Below are 15,822 nucleotides of genomic sequence, written 5' to 3'. Positions count from 1 at the left end.
GAAAAAGAAAGGAAAATTTGTGCCACTGAAAGATTGGACTGTTGGTACAATTTTACCTTAGAACAACCTTTTTTTGTAGTTTGCCTCTGGGCTTGCCACAGTGTGGGACTATCATTTAAATTTAAAATAGGCATTACTGATCTTAGTACAACAATATCTGCCCCGACTGTAATTGTTTTCTCCAACATAAATACCTCTATTGCTATAAAGGATAAGAAAACTCTATCCCCACAAATTTTTAAAATTGGACCATATGTGATCAAAAATACAGGCCAACAACGAGTGTTACTTAATCCATCATGGTCTCTCAAATGAGCAGAACTGTTAATGCAAATTAGTATCTCCACAATCAAAACAACCTGTTCACCATTCTTAAGTACGTCCTATGCAGGATGGTCAGCATGGTTGCATAGGCGAACCCTCACCTCTCCAGAATAAACAAGGAGAGATGTGACCAGTATTATAGGAATAGGACTGGGAGTCCTAAATAGTACAGATGCTGAAGTGCTCGTAAATAAACTAAGCACAACAACAAGTGATTTGTACAAATTAGAACATCCATTGCAGTCTTCTCTATTAGCATTGGGAATTAACCAATGGCTTTCATCCGAGATTTTGCCTCAATGGGAAAAAAATGAATGAAAAAGATCATCAGTAGATTGTGGATGCACTTGGGGCAGCCCAGATTAATGCTTCCCTAGCTCTTAGTTGCATCCAAGCTCAATTGTGGATGCAATCTGTGGTAGCAGCAATTATAAGGGAAGGAGAAGAGGGCACTTTACCCACTGAAATTTGAAGGGTAATTTGGGATAATGCAACCAAATTTGAAAAAGAATTCCAATCCTGGTGGTATTTGGTCAATTTTACTTATGATCCCATCAAAACTAAGGCCACAGTCTTTCTTTTAACAATACGCAATGCTTTGGCATATACAATATACCCAATCATTGCGTTGGGATTAAATCACAATGGAGCTATACTCTGTCTGTTGGAATATAGAGTATGGGCCCAACGAAATGGAAATAAGTGGCAAACTGTTGATGTTAGCGCGTGCGTTGTATGGGAACAGCAAGGATTTATTTGTGAAAGTAATACTGTCAAAGCCCAAGACGTTTGCCTTGACACTGAACAAAATGTTTGTCATTTTGAAATACATCCTGATGAAACTCCTGAAACTGTACTTGTATATATTGGAAAAGGATGTGTATGTATGAGGACCCTTTGTAGTCTTATATTCATAGATAACATTGCTGTAAATACAAGTAATCACTCAAATATTTGTGTTTGTAACTTTACTGAAATTATGGGATGCAACTTTAATTATTTAGCTCCTATTATGTCTTATCAATTGTTACAATCTAATTATACATTGAGTCAAAATTTACTACCTACCCCTGTTGGAATGAATCTTACACTGGTGAAGAAACTACTGCAACATGATGACCTGCTTTGACTGCTAGAATGCATCCGAAACAGTGGACAGAAAACTCTAATCACCGTTCATCATGATGCAAAAGAGATACACCACATCTTGGAAAGGGTAAAGAAGGATGGAGAACATCATGGGTGGGAAACTATTCTGGAATGGTCACCAACTGCAACAGGGATTTATAATCACCTGTTGCACCCAGTAGTAGTTGTGTTAAGTTTAACTGTGTTATGCCTATTACTTATGATCATATTACATAAGATTATGAAAAGTGATAATATGCCTTGAAAGATTTCGAGAACTCTGTTTAAAGTATTAGCAGGGATGCTTAATAAAAACAGAGCGGGGACTGTTAAAGAATATTGAACTGGAACTGTGTAGAGGTAGCCACTTAGCACAACTTATATAAAACTTGCTTAGCATGAGTAGCTAAATTTGCTGAAGCCTTAGGCCGCACTTAGATAAAATAATGAATTTTTACTTAGTCCAGTAAGAAAAGGGCCTCAGAGCTGGTTCAAGCTGGGAGGATAAGGAAGTTACAAGCAGTCTGCATTCCTGCGTCTCACACTCCGAAAGGGAGGATGTCAAAACTTTGAAATAGGGCCTGTGCAGGGCATTAGGACCTTGAGGGACAAAGCCTCAGCTCACTGCTGGGGCACTGTCTGGAATTACCTCCTCCTCATCAGGACCTTGAGAGACAACGGCGGGACCCAACAAGGAACGAAGATACATCCGTCAGCAGAAGCCGCAACAGCAAAGATAAGGAAAGAAACAGCCTGCCTAGGGACAGCGATGATACCCAGTAAGGAGTGGGAAGACCCCAGACCTGACTATTACTATTGGTCTGAACTACTGTGTGAGGGGTGGAGAACTTAGATTGAAAAGTTATAATTGCCCAGGGATTTCTTTGTTTGGGATCCCTCTTTGGAGGCACCCAGCTTGAGCTGTAATTACTGCATGCACATCATTAAAATTTGTTTATTTATTTTGCTTTGATTTGGCTCCAAACTTTTCAGCGGGAACCTAGGGCTGGACCCTGTTATGGTGGCCAGTGAGCCTAACCTTCCATAACAGGACAGGAGCAACATTTCACGCATGCTCAGCACTTGCTTGTTCTGCTGTAAGAAAGAACTGGCTGCACAACCGAGTGAGTGAGACCTCAGACCGGGGAAGGTCTGAGCAGAGGGAGGAGGGAGATTGCAGCAGTGGAGGCGGCCAATCTGTAAATCAGGCTGAGGAGAGATGAACTCTTTCAGACAGGCTCGTATAGAGCATTGAGGCAAATTGAGTGCTGAGGGAATTACTGGGATGGGAGGGGGGGTTGCAGCCACTTTTGCCCTCAGTTTACTCAATCTGTGCCTGTTATAGCTGTGTATGAGGGGCTGGGGGAAATGAAGACAAAGATTTCTGCAGTTGTTCTTGCCAGGGGTATTTTACTATCTCAAAGCTCTTCTGAGTCCCAAGAGACCCACAGACAGACACATGCAATAGCCTGTTTGTACACCACAAGTGAGCCCCATACCGAGGCTATTAAGGTTAGAAAACCAATTGAAGGTGGCAGTCCTTACACAGGAGACCAGACTGAATGCCCTGCAGTTGCTTATGACACCGCCATGAAGATGTAGCAAAAGAATAGGAGTTTCTCATTTTTTGGTTGTATTAACAAAGGTCCTGATCTCTGTTTAGCTTAGTACCATGCAGCACGTTGGTGCTAGGTGTCTGCATCTGAGAGCAACCATGGCGGTGATGGTGGGCTGTGCAGTGCTCCTCTTTTACATTCCTGGAAATGTGACTGGTAGCAGGCTGTGCTAACAGAGAAGGGCCCTTTAGTGTCCTCCCTCCTGCCCTGTAATTGCTGAGGAGATACAAGGTATGTTTCTGCTTGCTAAGAGCTGCACTTAGAGCTGCCAGCATGAGACCAGGACATCTGGCACAGACTATGCCTCTTTACCAGTGCAGGCTGGATTTAGAGAGTTTATAGAGTGCATGCCTGTACCTGTGTGAGCCTTTCCATGAGGTTCATTCAGAGCTCAGCTGGGCCCTAGTGTCTCTGTACCATGCCTTAGAGGGAGTCTTGCGAAAAACATTACTCCGTCCCGTGCTCCTGTCCCAAGCTTGCAAGCAGCAATTCATTTCCTCCTCTCAGAGAACTACAATTACAACATAACTGGACTGTGTTTGCCCCATGCTGAATGGGGAACAGCTGGGGACAGATGATTGTCTGGGTTATTCGCCTGTTGCCTAGGCATTTTGTTTGCTTGTTTGAGCCCTGACAAAATGTGTTTCCAGTTGCTTCAGAGGCACTGCTGGTCTGTATTAAGCCTGTATATTGTGGGCTGCTTTAGAAAACTGATGTTTTATAACTTTGCAAATGAGTGTCCCGCTGTTTCAGTGGGCTTTATAAACAAGCCGGTCTCTTCAGAAATTTCCCTGCCGCAGAGCCAGTAGCGCTGAGGGGCTAGGAGCAGCCAGAACCATATGTTTCTGGTGAGAGAGAAGCAGACACCCCTAATAGTTGTTCTGGCTGGACCTCTCTCTCTTTAGTGGATTTAAGTGGCTGACTAAAGGTTAATACAGGCTGATGTTTATGGACTGTGCATAGAGGGATGCCACTCAACTTTCCTCCCGCTCAACTCCTCACCTAGGGTGAACCAGCGTCACTCCATTACGACAGAGATACTGAGTGTGCTCAGGCTGGGGATCTGGCTCTGTCTGTACACACTTGCACACACTTCTTGCTCCCTCGCTTCTGGATGCTGGCTTTTATTCTGAGTGGCCGGGCAGTTCTTCACCCTGTGCAAAAAGGATCCGTCTTCTCACTGCTGTGCAGACGTTTTGGCTGTGGAAAAGGGAGTTAAATAAGGTTAGGCTGATCAGGAAGCAGAGAGGGTGTTGTTGCCAGCTGATACTGGAGAAGTAATATCAGCAAAAATGCAGACTTGGCCAAGACACTAGCAAACAGTGCCATGGGTCTGGTCATGAGCCTGGGTGTCCAGCAAGTGTGCAGCTTAGGGCAGCAGTTGTGGCAGCTGCACATCCTCAGATGAAAATGTCAGTTTGACAAGGACGCAGGACCGGAGGCAAGGGCCCCACCTCCTGTCTCACAAAAGGCAACACTTTAACACCTCACGTCTCTTGGAATCTCTTTATCAAGTACTGACCGAACTTGAGCTTGTTTGGTTTGGCAGGCACAGACCTGGCGGGGAGGGAGGGGGAGAATTGGAGAAAAGATAATAACAGTGCTGTATTCATCTCTGCTTGTTTATTCCACCAGAAATAGATTTGGCAGGGCGCATTGGGAATGAATTAATCATCAGGGAATTAATTGGCATGTTTGTTAAAAGGCAGGAACAACTCGGTGAGCAAATCCATGGCTGGATGGTGCTAGGGTTCAAGCAGCCAGAGAGGAGTGCTGCATAGTGGAAACTGTGACTAGTAAGAGAAATCATACAGCTGTGTGGGAGAGCCAGCATTTGCGTGCCGCCCAAAAGGAACAAGTGGCCAAGACATAGGGGTGTCCTTGCAGGCAGAGCTGCTTTCAAAAGGGTCTCCATCGCTGATGCTTTCCTTCCCATACGGCTCCCATGTGTGTGGGGAGATGTTTAGCTTGCATGAGTGCGAGGGAGGGGTAAGAGAGGTACAGCCAGAGGAGGCTCTGAGGAAAGACTGTGGAAACGTGGAGAGCAGGGAAATGAAGAGGACACGTCACTCATCGCCAGCTGAAATCCAGAGGGGGTGGTGAGGAGAAGAGGAGCAGGGAGGACGAGGTTTGGAAGCCTTATCACAGAAGGGCTATCCTCAAGAGTGCAGGTAATAACGTTCGTGTGCAATTCTCTGCCTTCTTCCCCAGGAGTGTTTTGTTTCTTCCTCTGCAAGAGACACATCCGTGTGTCTAAGGAAAACTCATTAGGCTGAGGGACTCTGAAGGCACCAGTGGGAAGAGCCAGAAGAGGAGGGAATATATGTCTCACGTGCAGACTGGCATAGACTTGGAGGTGGAGGGATGCTACCTAAATTTCTGGATAACAGAGGTGTGCAGAGTAAGGAAAGGAAGCAAAAAGGAAGAGCAAGCAAATCCTTATGGACAGACAGGCAGAGATGACGAGTGCAAGGTCTGAAAGAGTCTGTGTGTGCCTATCCAAGGAGAGAGAGGGTACTTCTTAAGAGGGAGCACTGAGCTCTAAGTGATAGAGAGACAGATAGAGATAAAACATATCCTGAAAGAGCAGGTACACTTGGAGAAGAGGCGGAAGGTGTATATACCTCCTCCAGACCAGCAATAATTTAGCAGTGTTACAATTTGCAGTAGAGCTGTGCATTGTGCCTGGATAGCTTTTGATAATTTTTATTTTATTTATTTATTTATTTATTTATTTTTGCATCAGCATGTCTGTCTGCTGACGGTAGCATCACCCTAGCTGTCAGTCATCAGGGCTGCCAATCAGATCCATTTGTTTAGTAGGATGGTCAGACTATTTGAGGGATCCAGTTGCTCTTTGCTTTCACAGAGCAACCAGATACAAAATGAACAATGTAACTCTTAATTATATGCAAACACATTATTGTGACTCCAGTGTTAAATCAGATATGTTGTCAAACTTGAAAATGTCAAGATATTGTTATTCCTACAGAACCTAAAGGTGTGTGCACGTCTATCAACATATTGTGTTATTTATACACACATGTAAAACATAAAAGAAAGGATAATACATTACAATGGATTTTTAACAAGGACTTTGGAAACAGGTGATATTCCAGGTGTACCAGGGTGGCTGGGTTAATATGGTAGAATCCATCTTTTTAAATTGCTTTTGGCATTTTCTTGATTTTTCCACCATTACATAATACTGCAACCATATGCTTATGTTTATTTTTCCCTGTTTTTTTTTTTTTTTTTTTTTTTTTTTTTGCTTGGAGAGCTAACAAATGCCATCCGCTTTGCAAGTAGAGCTTGCAAATTCTTTGATTGTTCCGGACTCTCAGTCTTGGCAGCTTTCTCTCCTACAAAGCTTAGAGCTTTTTCAGGATCCCAGTCTGGGGAGTTGTGGCAGAACTGGCATTAACTGGGAAATTCTGTACAGCTGCTATACATTCCTTAATGTAAATCTGTTTGCTTTATAGTATCTAAACGTTCTTTGACTTTATGCATAGAAGACAGCTTTTAGCTGGGTATGTATAAGTAACATAACCTTAAAATGTTCTTAAAATATTGCACATGAAAATAGAGATAGAAAAATACCAGCAGCCTGCAAAAATATCTTTATTATATATTGAGATCCTTTACAGAATTGAGAATCTTAAACTTATTTTGATGTTTAAATGTCCATTACCATTGGAGTGAGAGCTACATCTTAGGTATTTATGACCTACCTGAAATCAAATTTCCTGATTCATTTAAGAGTATATTTTATTTCTCTGCAAATAACCCCAAATCCAATATCACTCTTCAATTTTAGATTGAAAATAGAGCCCATCTGAGCTCAAAAGGAACTTGGGAAAATTATGAAAGGAGAATGAGTTTCAAATGAAAACCACAAAGCTAATTCACTTGCAGTCTAATACTGCAGTAAAAAAACAGTTCCTTCATTTTAGGCCTCACTACAGCAATTGCTACCTATAATCAGCAAAATCTTACCTCAGAGCAAACCTGGACATGAGCTAACACACTTGGGATATTCAGACATGGTCTCAGGAGAATATAGGTGCTTAGAGCAGTTAAAAGTGCAGGCAAAGGTTTCAAGCCCTCTTGATATGCCAGAGGCAGGCGAGCTCTGAATCTTAATGCAGGGTGTCTTACATGTCCGTGGTAGGAGCAGCACGTTCTCCTCAGCAGTGGGCTCTCCGAAATGAAGCTGTGGTCGGCATGGGAATGGGATAACCTAAGCAGTTCCCAGAGGCACTAGCAGACAGCACAAGTTATGGGCAGCAGCAAACTCAGTCATCAGCCATTTTCCTTCTGCATGTCACACCCTAGGGAAGGTACCAGAGAAATCCCTGTGCTGTATGGTTGTTCCCTGGTCTACACAGGGAGGGATAAACACTGGAAATAGAGTATACTGGAGCAAGAAGAAACAAGAAGGGTGAACTGGAGAGGGACATAGAGGTGGGAATCAAAATTCTGGCAGCATGCGTTTGCTTTGGGGCAGGGATTCAGCTTGGACAGCAGAGCTGTCAATCCTGGCAGGGCTGTGCTCGGTACATTGAGCTCACAGAGCTCTTTTATCCTGTTGGACCAAGAAATTGAGAGGCCCGAAGAGGAAAAAAATTGTGTAATAATGAGATGAAAATGTATGTTCCTGTTGCTTTCGGATGAAGGGACTGACCAATGAATCACTGAGCCTACTCTGCTCCAAGGGCAGAATTGGATGTAACTTCTGAGAGAGAACATGCTGTAAGATTGTAATGAATAACAGCAATAATAAAGGAGCTATATTATTATCGTTATTCTTTGTATTCTGAAAAGAGCTTTCCTCCAAGGATCTGAGAGCATTTCCCCTGTTTATGAATCTGCATTCTACCGCAGCAGTATTTTCCAGTGCAACACTGCGACGGATCCAAAGACATGTTTGCAATGGGCTTGGGATCTGGTTCCTATTACAGATGAGCCTGCAGACTCTTCCTGCTATAAACCTTGTTAGTGAATGGTCCAGTTGCCTTCTATGGTTCCACCTAAGAGGGGAAAGATTGCTTAGTTTGTTGCAAGTGTTTGAGTTACAGGCACCTATTTTTCAAGATAATTATAACATGATATTTACCACGATAAGAAATAATGATGGGCGCCCAGGAATTCAGGGAGCAAAGCTACAAAGAAACTGGTCCATCGGAGACCCTATAACTAGATCGTGTTGGTCTTGCGATTCATCTGGACATCTGAGGTTTTAAAAAGTTTGAGATCAAGTAAGGGTGGATTTTCACTACCAGATGTAGGTGGAATTTATCACCATTCTTCTTTTTAGAAATACAGAAAGATCAAAGCATCCCAGCCGTGGGGTATTGAAGCAGGCAGGACATGGAAAGGGTGAGGAATGGACAATCTCTTCAGGATGTTTTAAAATAAGCTGGAAAGTCACACTGCCTCCTTGATGTTGGCAGCATTTTAAAACCATTTGCAATTAGAGATGCTGGAGTCTGATAAGTCCTTTCTCATCAGGGAAGATTTAAAAAGCATGTGCAGTGCATAGTCATCAAAAGAAAAAAAAAAGCTCTAAAGGCTGGAGTATTTTATCTGGAAATGCGGAGAGACAGAGGAGCTGTGCTGTCAGTGCATATAGTTTCAAGAAGGTCCGTGGAGACATTTTCATTATGTGTCTCAGTGATATCATCGGACTTTCTCAGAGATGTGCATTTTGGCAGCTTTTAGTGTGTCAGGAGGAAGAATAAGTATGTGTATGTGTGAGATAGGAGGAATGTAATTTATTGTTTTCCTTTAAATGGATATTGTAATTAGAAGAAGAATACTGAGTATAAAATACATCCTGACAGGTGGAAAGTAATATTTTTAAAGTAGTATGACATTTTCCGTCAGTATGGCTGTATTCATACTGCTATTTTAAAAATATGTAAAAAAAAAAGTACAGTTTCAATTAAAAGCACACTAGTGATTAAATATAAAGAAAAGCACAAACTAAGGAAATGTATTTATGTTCTCCCTTATCTGGTACAGCTGTTAGTAGGTTCTGAGGTGGCTGAAGTCTTCCCAGATGGTTAGGAGGTGAGGATTATATGATATTAAAAAAGCAGTTTAATGTCCTCATATTTTTCAGTAAAGTCTTAGATTTCTGATTTATGACCTGAACAGAGAAATAATTTGGGTTTTATGCATGTGCCTACTTCTCACATGAGCCCCTCCATCACTATGATTAACAATTAGACTACAGATGACTGAAATCATCACTAAAAACCATGAACTTTGCAATGCATTATTTCTATTTTGTATGTGCAATATGTACATAATTGGTATTTCCAGCCAATTCTTACCAGAACAGCTGTCCATGACACAAGAAAAAAATACCAGATTCAATGCTGAGAGACTACTTAATTAAGACAGGACAACAAATTAGTATGAATAAGCCGTAGAGACTGATCTATTCCCTCATGTTTTGAGACAGCACTTGTCCAGGAGGGTCAGTACATTAGGGTTGACTTCCATTGGCTTGGGAGTGATGATAAGCTTGAAAGAAGATGAAGACCTAAGGTCAATGCTTATGTCGGTTTATCTACCTGTTTGCCCACCACCCACATACTTACTCTGCAGATTTGCTCAGGAGGAACTGACCTCCCAGTACCAGGGCAAGGTGGAGAGTAGGTTTTTTTTTTTCCTTTGAGGCTCCATTACTGGGCAACATTTCAGTTATGTCAGTGGGTACTGGATCAGATCAGAGAGATCAAATTCCTGTTCTTGATTCTATTAAATCCTTGAAATTGCTTCACTAATTTGTACCTTGATTTCCCTGATTGCAATATGGGGATGCAGCTATTTCTGTTCTTCCTAGTACCTCCTCACTGACATTCATGAAACATTTATTGCTAAAAGGTGCTATCCCAACATAGCAACATATGAAGCAAAGTTACTTTCCTAGCTGCTGCCAGTTGATGAAACATCTCTGTACCACCCAATGGCCTGAAAAAAAGTGGGAAGGATCATACCTGTGAAAAAGAAAAGTCCCTGTGCTTCTGTAAAAGCTAGACTGAGTTCCTTCAGCAACATTTTAAAGAAATACATCATCAGAGAGAAATATGGCGTTTGGGAGACAGGTGGCAAACAGATAAAGAGAAGAAAGACAGAAATAAAACAATAAACAAAATTTTCTGTCTCTCCACAGAGTAGGGGAAAGGCAAGACCCTACTTTCCCCCATCATGATGACTCTTCCTCTTTTCCTCTTCTTTGTCCTCTTACCCTGCAGTAAATGCCAAAAGGACTTTGTGGATCAGCACCAGAAATGGAACTACAGGGAAGGCGGTAAGAGGTGGTCGTGGGTCAGCCTGAAGGAGGGGCTTGCTCATGCAGGGCAGAACATCGGCATTATTTTGTCCTTGGGATAAGACTCGCAGAGCCCATCCAGGAGCATCTTAAGAAATAATCAGCTGGGGTGTCTAGTGACACAAGAGAAGTCTGGTGACAGGAGACAGAGAATTAAGCTGTAAGGGAAAGTTATTTGCTTAATAATTTAAATCCTCTTCATGTTTGGTATTTGGCATTTCATTGCAACTCAGTTGAGGTGAAGGGGAGTGGAATCAAATTCATACTGCTGGCTCATATTTTCTTGTTCTGTCAAATCTCCTCTCCTCTTTTCCATGGAAATTCTGCTAAAATAGCTGACAAGGTCAACATCGAGGGTGTGAACAGCATTACTCGAACACTTGAGAAATGGGGAAACAGCATCTTCTGGCAAATGAAACACACCTTGCTGAACAACCCAAACGCTTTACTGCCTGAGTTCTCCAGGTAATTCCTGTCATGCAAAGATAGGGTTCAGTCCTCATGTGGGTGTCCTACCTTGAGCAGAATTCATCTTACTTAACTTTCAGATTGCTCAAGTGCAGGGAGATGAAGCCCATCATGCTGGTAAGCCATGCCCACTGTGCTGGCACCGCTCTCTTTCTGTAGCCTCTCAGCATGCACTCTGAACACCTTAGTAAATTGAATATTCTGCTCACTATTTATTGGGAAATATCTCCAGATTGCCATGACTAGATTATAAGAAATATCCTAAAGGAAATTTAGGCTATCCACATCACCTCAGTTCTGTGAAAGTAGGCTGCAAAAATTACTTGTGTTACAGGTCCACACATGAAATTGTCCACATGGTAGGGGGAGGAAGCTGAGCTGGCCTGTGATAGTTTTTGATTTGCATCTTTGTAACTTTCCCAGACAAAGCTATTCTGTAGGCCATCTCCTCATATTTCCCACTTCACATTACAGGAAATATTAACTATTTAACACACTCACAAAATTTACCTTAATCTGATGTTTCCAGAAACACAGCAGAAGAGGCAATGAAAGAGAGAGAGGAAAGGGAATAGAAGGAAGCACTAGAAACCTAATATTGCTTAAGTCAGAGTTGCTCCCAAAGCAAGTGGTTCTCTTCTATAACCCAGCTTTTGTTTTAGGAGAAAGAAAAAAAAAAATCTGTCCATGAATGCTAGGCATTGAACAATTGAAGAGAAAAGGTTAGAAGGATAAAATAGCACTGGTCAGAAGGTCACACAATATCTCATAAATTAGAGTTTAAAGAGCATATAGTTGATAGATTATATGCTGACCTTTGGCATTGAGTTGATTTCTCCCTGACTACCTGATGGATATTGTTATTAGTGCAGATTTTGTCACTACTTTCATACTGCCAGTGCTGAAATTAGTTTCTGCCTAAGATCTTCAGGGCAGATGTTAAGTCTTATATATCTGGAAAGATCTCAGTGACTCCTCAGCTGCAGTCCAGAGAGATTTAGGGAGGCTATTTAGCCATATTTCCAATGTAGCACTTTGAGTTAAGAGTTTGCTGGTAAGGACACAGACTAGCCCATTAGAAATGTTGAGGACTGACAGTAATCCATGGGAATCACTGGCCCAGCAAGCATGGCTGCTCCTGCTTAACAGTGAGGCTAATTAATACTAATTAATATCAGGAGTGATCACTGGAGTTATTGTCAGAGCTTCCTAAGACACAAAGGCAGCCTGGGAGGAAGTGGTCCAAGGGAAGGGATGCTGTTCCCTTACAGAAACCCTCACTCTCCATGTCCCGCAGCTCTGGGAGATTCACAGGCTGACATGACTGGGAGGACTGTGCAGGCACCACTGTGTCATGTCATGCAGCAGCCTGCCCTTCTTTGAGCAAGGCTAACAGGAGACCCTGCATGTGGCCTCTTTCTCCTTCTCCACCTCTGCCGCTTCCAGCTGAGTGGGATGGTTCTTGTCTTCTCCCTTAAGACTGGAGAGCTGCAAAGGGCTTGTGGGAGCTCATAAACCTGCCGTTGTTCTGCACGGAGCCAGCTGTGCTTCAGTGGCGATGGAAGAGCGTGTCGCACCTGCTGGCCCCATAGGTCCCTCAGGCTGGGACATCTCGGATGAGTTCCCACAACCCAAGGAGCAGGGTTGCTTTGGAGGCATCTTTTAGCAGCTTGCTTGTGATTCTCTCAGCATGAAGCCCCCCCAGAAAAAAACACAAGGCCATAGTGATTTATTTTGTTTGCTAAGGAACAGTCCCCGGGCTGAGTTATTCTCCTGTATTACTCTCTCTGTAGTCTCTATCCTGTCTCTGCGGCTGTGGACAATCTCCTAAGGGAAGTACAGTCAATAAGGAAAAGGCTAGAAGAACTGAACGAACGGCTCAATATCATCAGCAAGATCATCCTTCCCACCCGACTTAACGCCCTGCAGAGCCAGAGGCGTGGAAACACTCAGCTGCGTAGACTTCCGCTGCATAGGAGAAGGCTGTATTTTCGCAGGAGACCTCAGAGGAGTTAACTCTCTGCCAGAAAAAAAAGGGAAATCTTCACTTTTTTTACCTGCTTAAGCCTTTTCTCGATGGGTCACCATTAGACAGAATAAAGTGTATATGACAGCCAACCCTACTGAGGAGACCAGAACTTCTGCATTTTGTTGCTGTCTTTCAAGTCCAGGTCAGTGGTCAAATCCAGTTGTGTTCTGCAAAGACAGTTTTGTGTCCCATGCAAAATGACTTGACAAGCTCAGTATAGCTCAGTGTGAGTACTGTTATCCTGTACCATCATTCTTTCTGCTTATGAGACAAAGCTCTTTCTATAAAGATCGGATTAATTTCTGTCTTATTTTCATAGCACTCCACCTGAAACAGCTGGGGAATTTGATTTTCAAAAGAAACTCCTGATGAACTCCTGGTGAAGGCAGAAAGATAGATTAATGCTTGGCACTTCCAGCTGGGTGGGGAGGGGGAAAGGAAGGTCCGTTTTAAAATATGGCCTTAACCTATTCACCACTAGTACACAGAATGCCCTGTTCACATGTTCAGAGGGTAGACAGGGTTGATCAACCTTCGTCTCTGCATAATGCTTCAAGAGTGAAGATGTGTCAGAGTCCAGGAATCAGATTTGAACACCTACCTTCTGCAGAGAGCCTTTTGCTAGTTACCTTGAGTTGGGCACTCAAAACCCTGTTATCCAACAGATATGTCCAGACCTTTCCAGCATGCTGAAAAACATCACACTGACTTCTGTCAAGACCCCTGGAAACGAGGGTATGTTTTTTTCAAAGTTATTTAGGTACCTAATGGCATAGGTAGGTATCCAGAAGGATTTTCCAAAATAGCTTAGGAGACAGTTTAGTCCCAGAATCACAGGTAACCACTCAATCGGTGTCTAACTCACAGAGTATCTTCTGCACATGCAAACATGGACTTCCAGACATGTACTAGCATCCTTTAGCATGTTTATAATCTGTAGAAAAAGAACACGCAGGCACCCCAGGGATGTTTATGTCTCAGGGAGTATCCAGAACACCTTGCCTTCAGCTTCTCTTTGCTTGTGGATTTCTGGTGATAAAAAAATTAGTGATAAAACTGGTAATAAAAAACAGCACAGAAAACAAGCTGTGCACTTAATGCAGGATTGTGTGGGCTTGCTTTTCAGGTCCCTACAGCTGAATCCAACACAGAGATTCTCATCCAGTGTTGCAGCCAACTGCATACCTGGAATCTACTAAAATACAGGTGGGAGAGTCAGAGAAAAGAATAAATGTAACTATTTGTTAAAGGTCTGGATAGAGAAATTTATGAGAATTTATGAGAACAAAAATAAAGAATGGATTATGTCTAAATGGTTGCAGGGGAGTCTGGCCTGACAGTTGTTTTGCAAACACTCTCCAGGCATAAATAGTGATGATGCAGACTAGCTATTCAAGGGTTCCCAAGGCCTGAGCATATGGAGAAAAGCTCAGTGACACTACAATAACCTCAAGAGGAAAGAGGGACTACTGGCTTCGTATGAAACCCCTGAAAATGAACCAGAAGTAACGCAGTGAACATTTTGGCTGGGACCTGGGAGTTGGGTGGTGGAGGTATGAGGAGTATGATACAAACTGATAAATATTTCCTGGGTGTAAATTCTCTGAGTTCAGGTTTTCAGAAAATAACAAAACTCTAACTTGGCAGGTCTCGCCTTGGCTTTTGCCCGGGAATTTGAAACTCCCCCTAACTGGATCAGGGAAAAATCAAGCCTGTGAAAAGGCTGATAAAAAGATACAGTTATGCCTTTGGCAAATCTGCCACCATAATTTCTCAGGAAACTTCGAGTATTTTGATTCTAGAATATATTTACCAAAATGACAAGAAATAACAGGAGAGAAAGTCCCCATCAGCCTCTTCCTTGTTATTCTGCATTCAGAGCTACTAGGCTCTGCTGCAGCATCAGCTGTCTGCCTGCACAGGCTGCCGGTCCCTCTGGGGGTGCTTTTTGCACTTTGCTTGGGGTTGTAGGGGCTGCTGGTAACTTTGGCTTATCTTGATGAAGAACAGAACATAAATGTCAGCTTTCATTACTTGTTCATGTTTTAGACATGAGATCTTTTTATTAGGCAACTTAAAGTTGTATAAAATCCGTCAAGCGCTACTGAACACAAAGCTAAGACTTCTGGCTCAGGGAAGACCCTCAGTCAGAGACCTCTGGAAGTGGTAGGCCAGAGCAGATCCCTGTGTGCTTTAACTGCTTACTTAGATTTCCACTAGCAGCCTCTGCCACAGATGGAGGATTGGGCAAGATGGACCTGTGGTCTGGCCCATCCAGCTATTTGTACACTGGTATGTACAAATTGCTATTTTTGGCAAATGTCCTTAGCTCAACAGAGAAACTCAGTTTGTTTTAAAAGAGAACAAATAAGCTGCAACACACAATGTATATTATGGTTTTGCAATTTCTTACATAATGACAAATAAACCGAACTATATAGATGGTGAATAAATGACTAACTCGGTGGCCTTGTCACACTGATAGCAGCCCCTCTCATTCGCTCTTTGAAAGCCTGTGTCAGACTCCAGCCCTGCTGCCAGATCTAAACACAGCCTGTTATGAAACTTACCTCCACTTCAAGCAGTGGACTGGCAGATTTGATCCTTTGCTCTTGTCCAGCTACTTTACTTGTCTTTGCACTAGCATCTCTCTCTAGAGGGAACCACTTTAAGGTCACATACCCTTATCATTTTCTTTTTTTGCTCCTCAAGAGTATAGGGAAATCATGCACCAGCCTGTTTCCCTGCCCCTTGCCTCCCGTGTTAGGAGCTGGGAGAATCGCAGGTGGGCAGGCGCCCCGGTGGGCTTGTCTGCATCCCACCCTGCCCCAGCTACTGACTTCCCAAGTGACCCTGGGCAAGTCACTCACTCCAGCTGGCACTTGTCCTCTGAGATGCCTTATGCAACTAAAATC

General features: G+C 42.9%; 1 long non-coding RNA gene across 1 annotated transcript; it reads left to right on the top strand.

Annotated features, from left to right (window-relative positions):
- Positions 1–4,902: 4,902 nt before the first annotated feature.
- LOC135328281 (uncharacterized) lies at positions 4,903–15,399 on the top strand. Its single transcript, XR_010389097.1, has 4 exons — positions 4,903–5,239; positions 10,252–10,389; positions 10,746–10,875; positions 12,672–15,399. It is a non-coding gene; the product is annotated as an uncharacterized LOC135328281 (long non-coding RNA).
- The last annotated feature ends 423 nt before the right edge of the window (positions 15,400–15,822 follow it).

This window comes from Dromaius novaehollandiae, chromosome 1 (genome assembly GCF_036370855.1).
Source record: "Dromaius novaehollandiae isolate bDroNov1 chromosome 1, bDroNov1.hap1, whole genome shotgun sequence".
In the NCBI taxonomy this organism is placed as follows: Eukaryota; Metazoa; Chordata; class Aves; order Casuariiformes; family Dromaiidae; genus Dromaius; species Dromaius novaehollandiae.
This window is presented reverse-complemented; position numbering and strand designations above follow the sequence as displayed.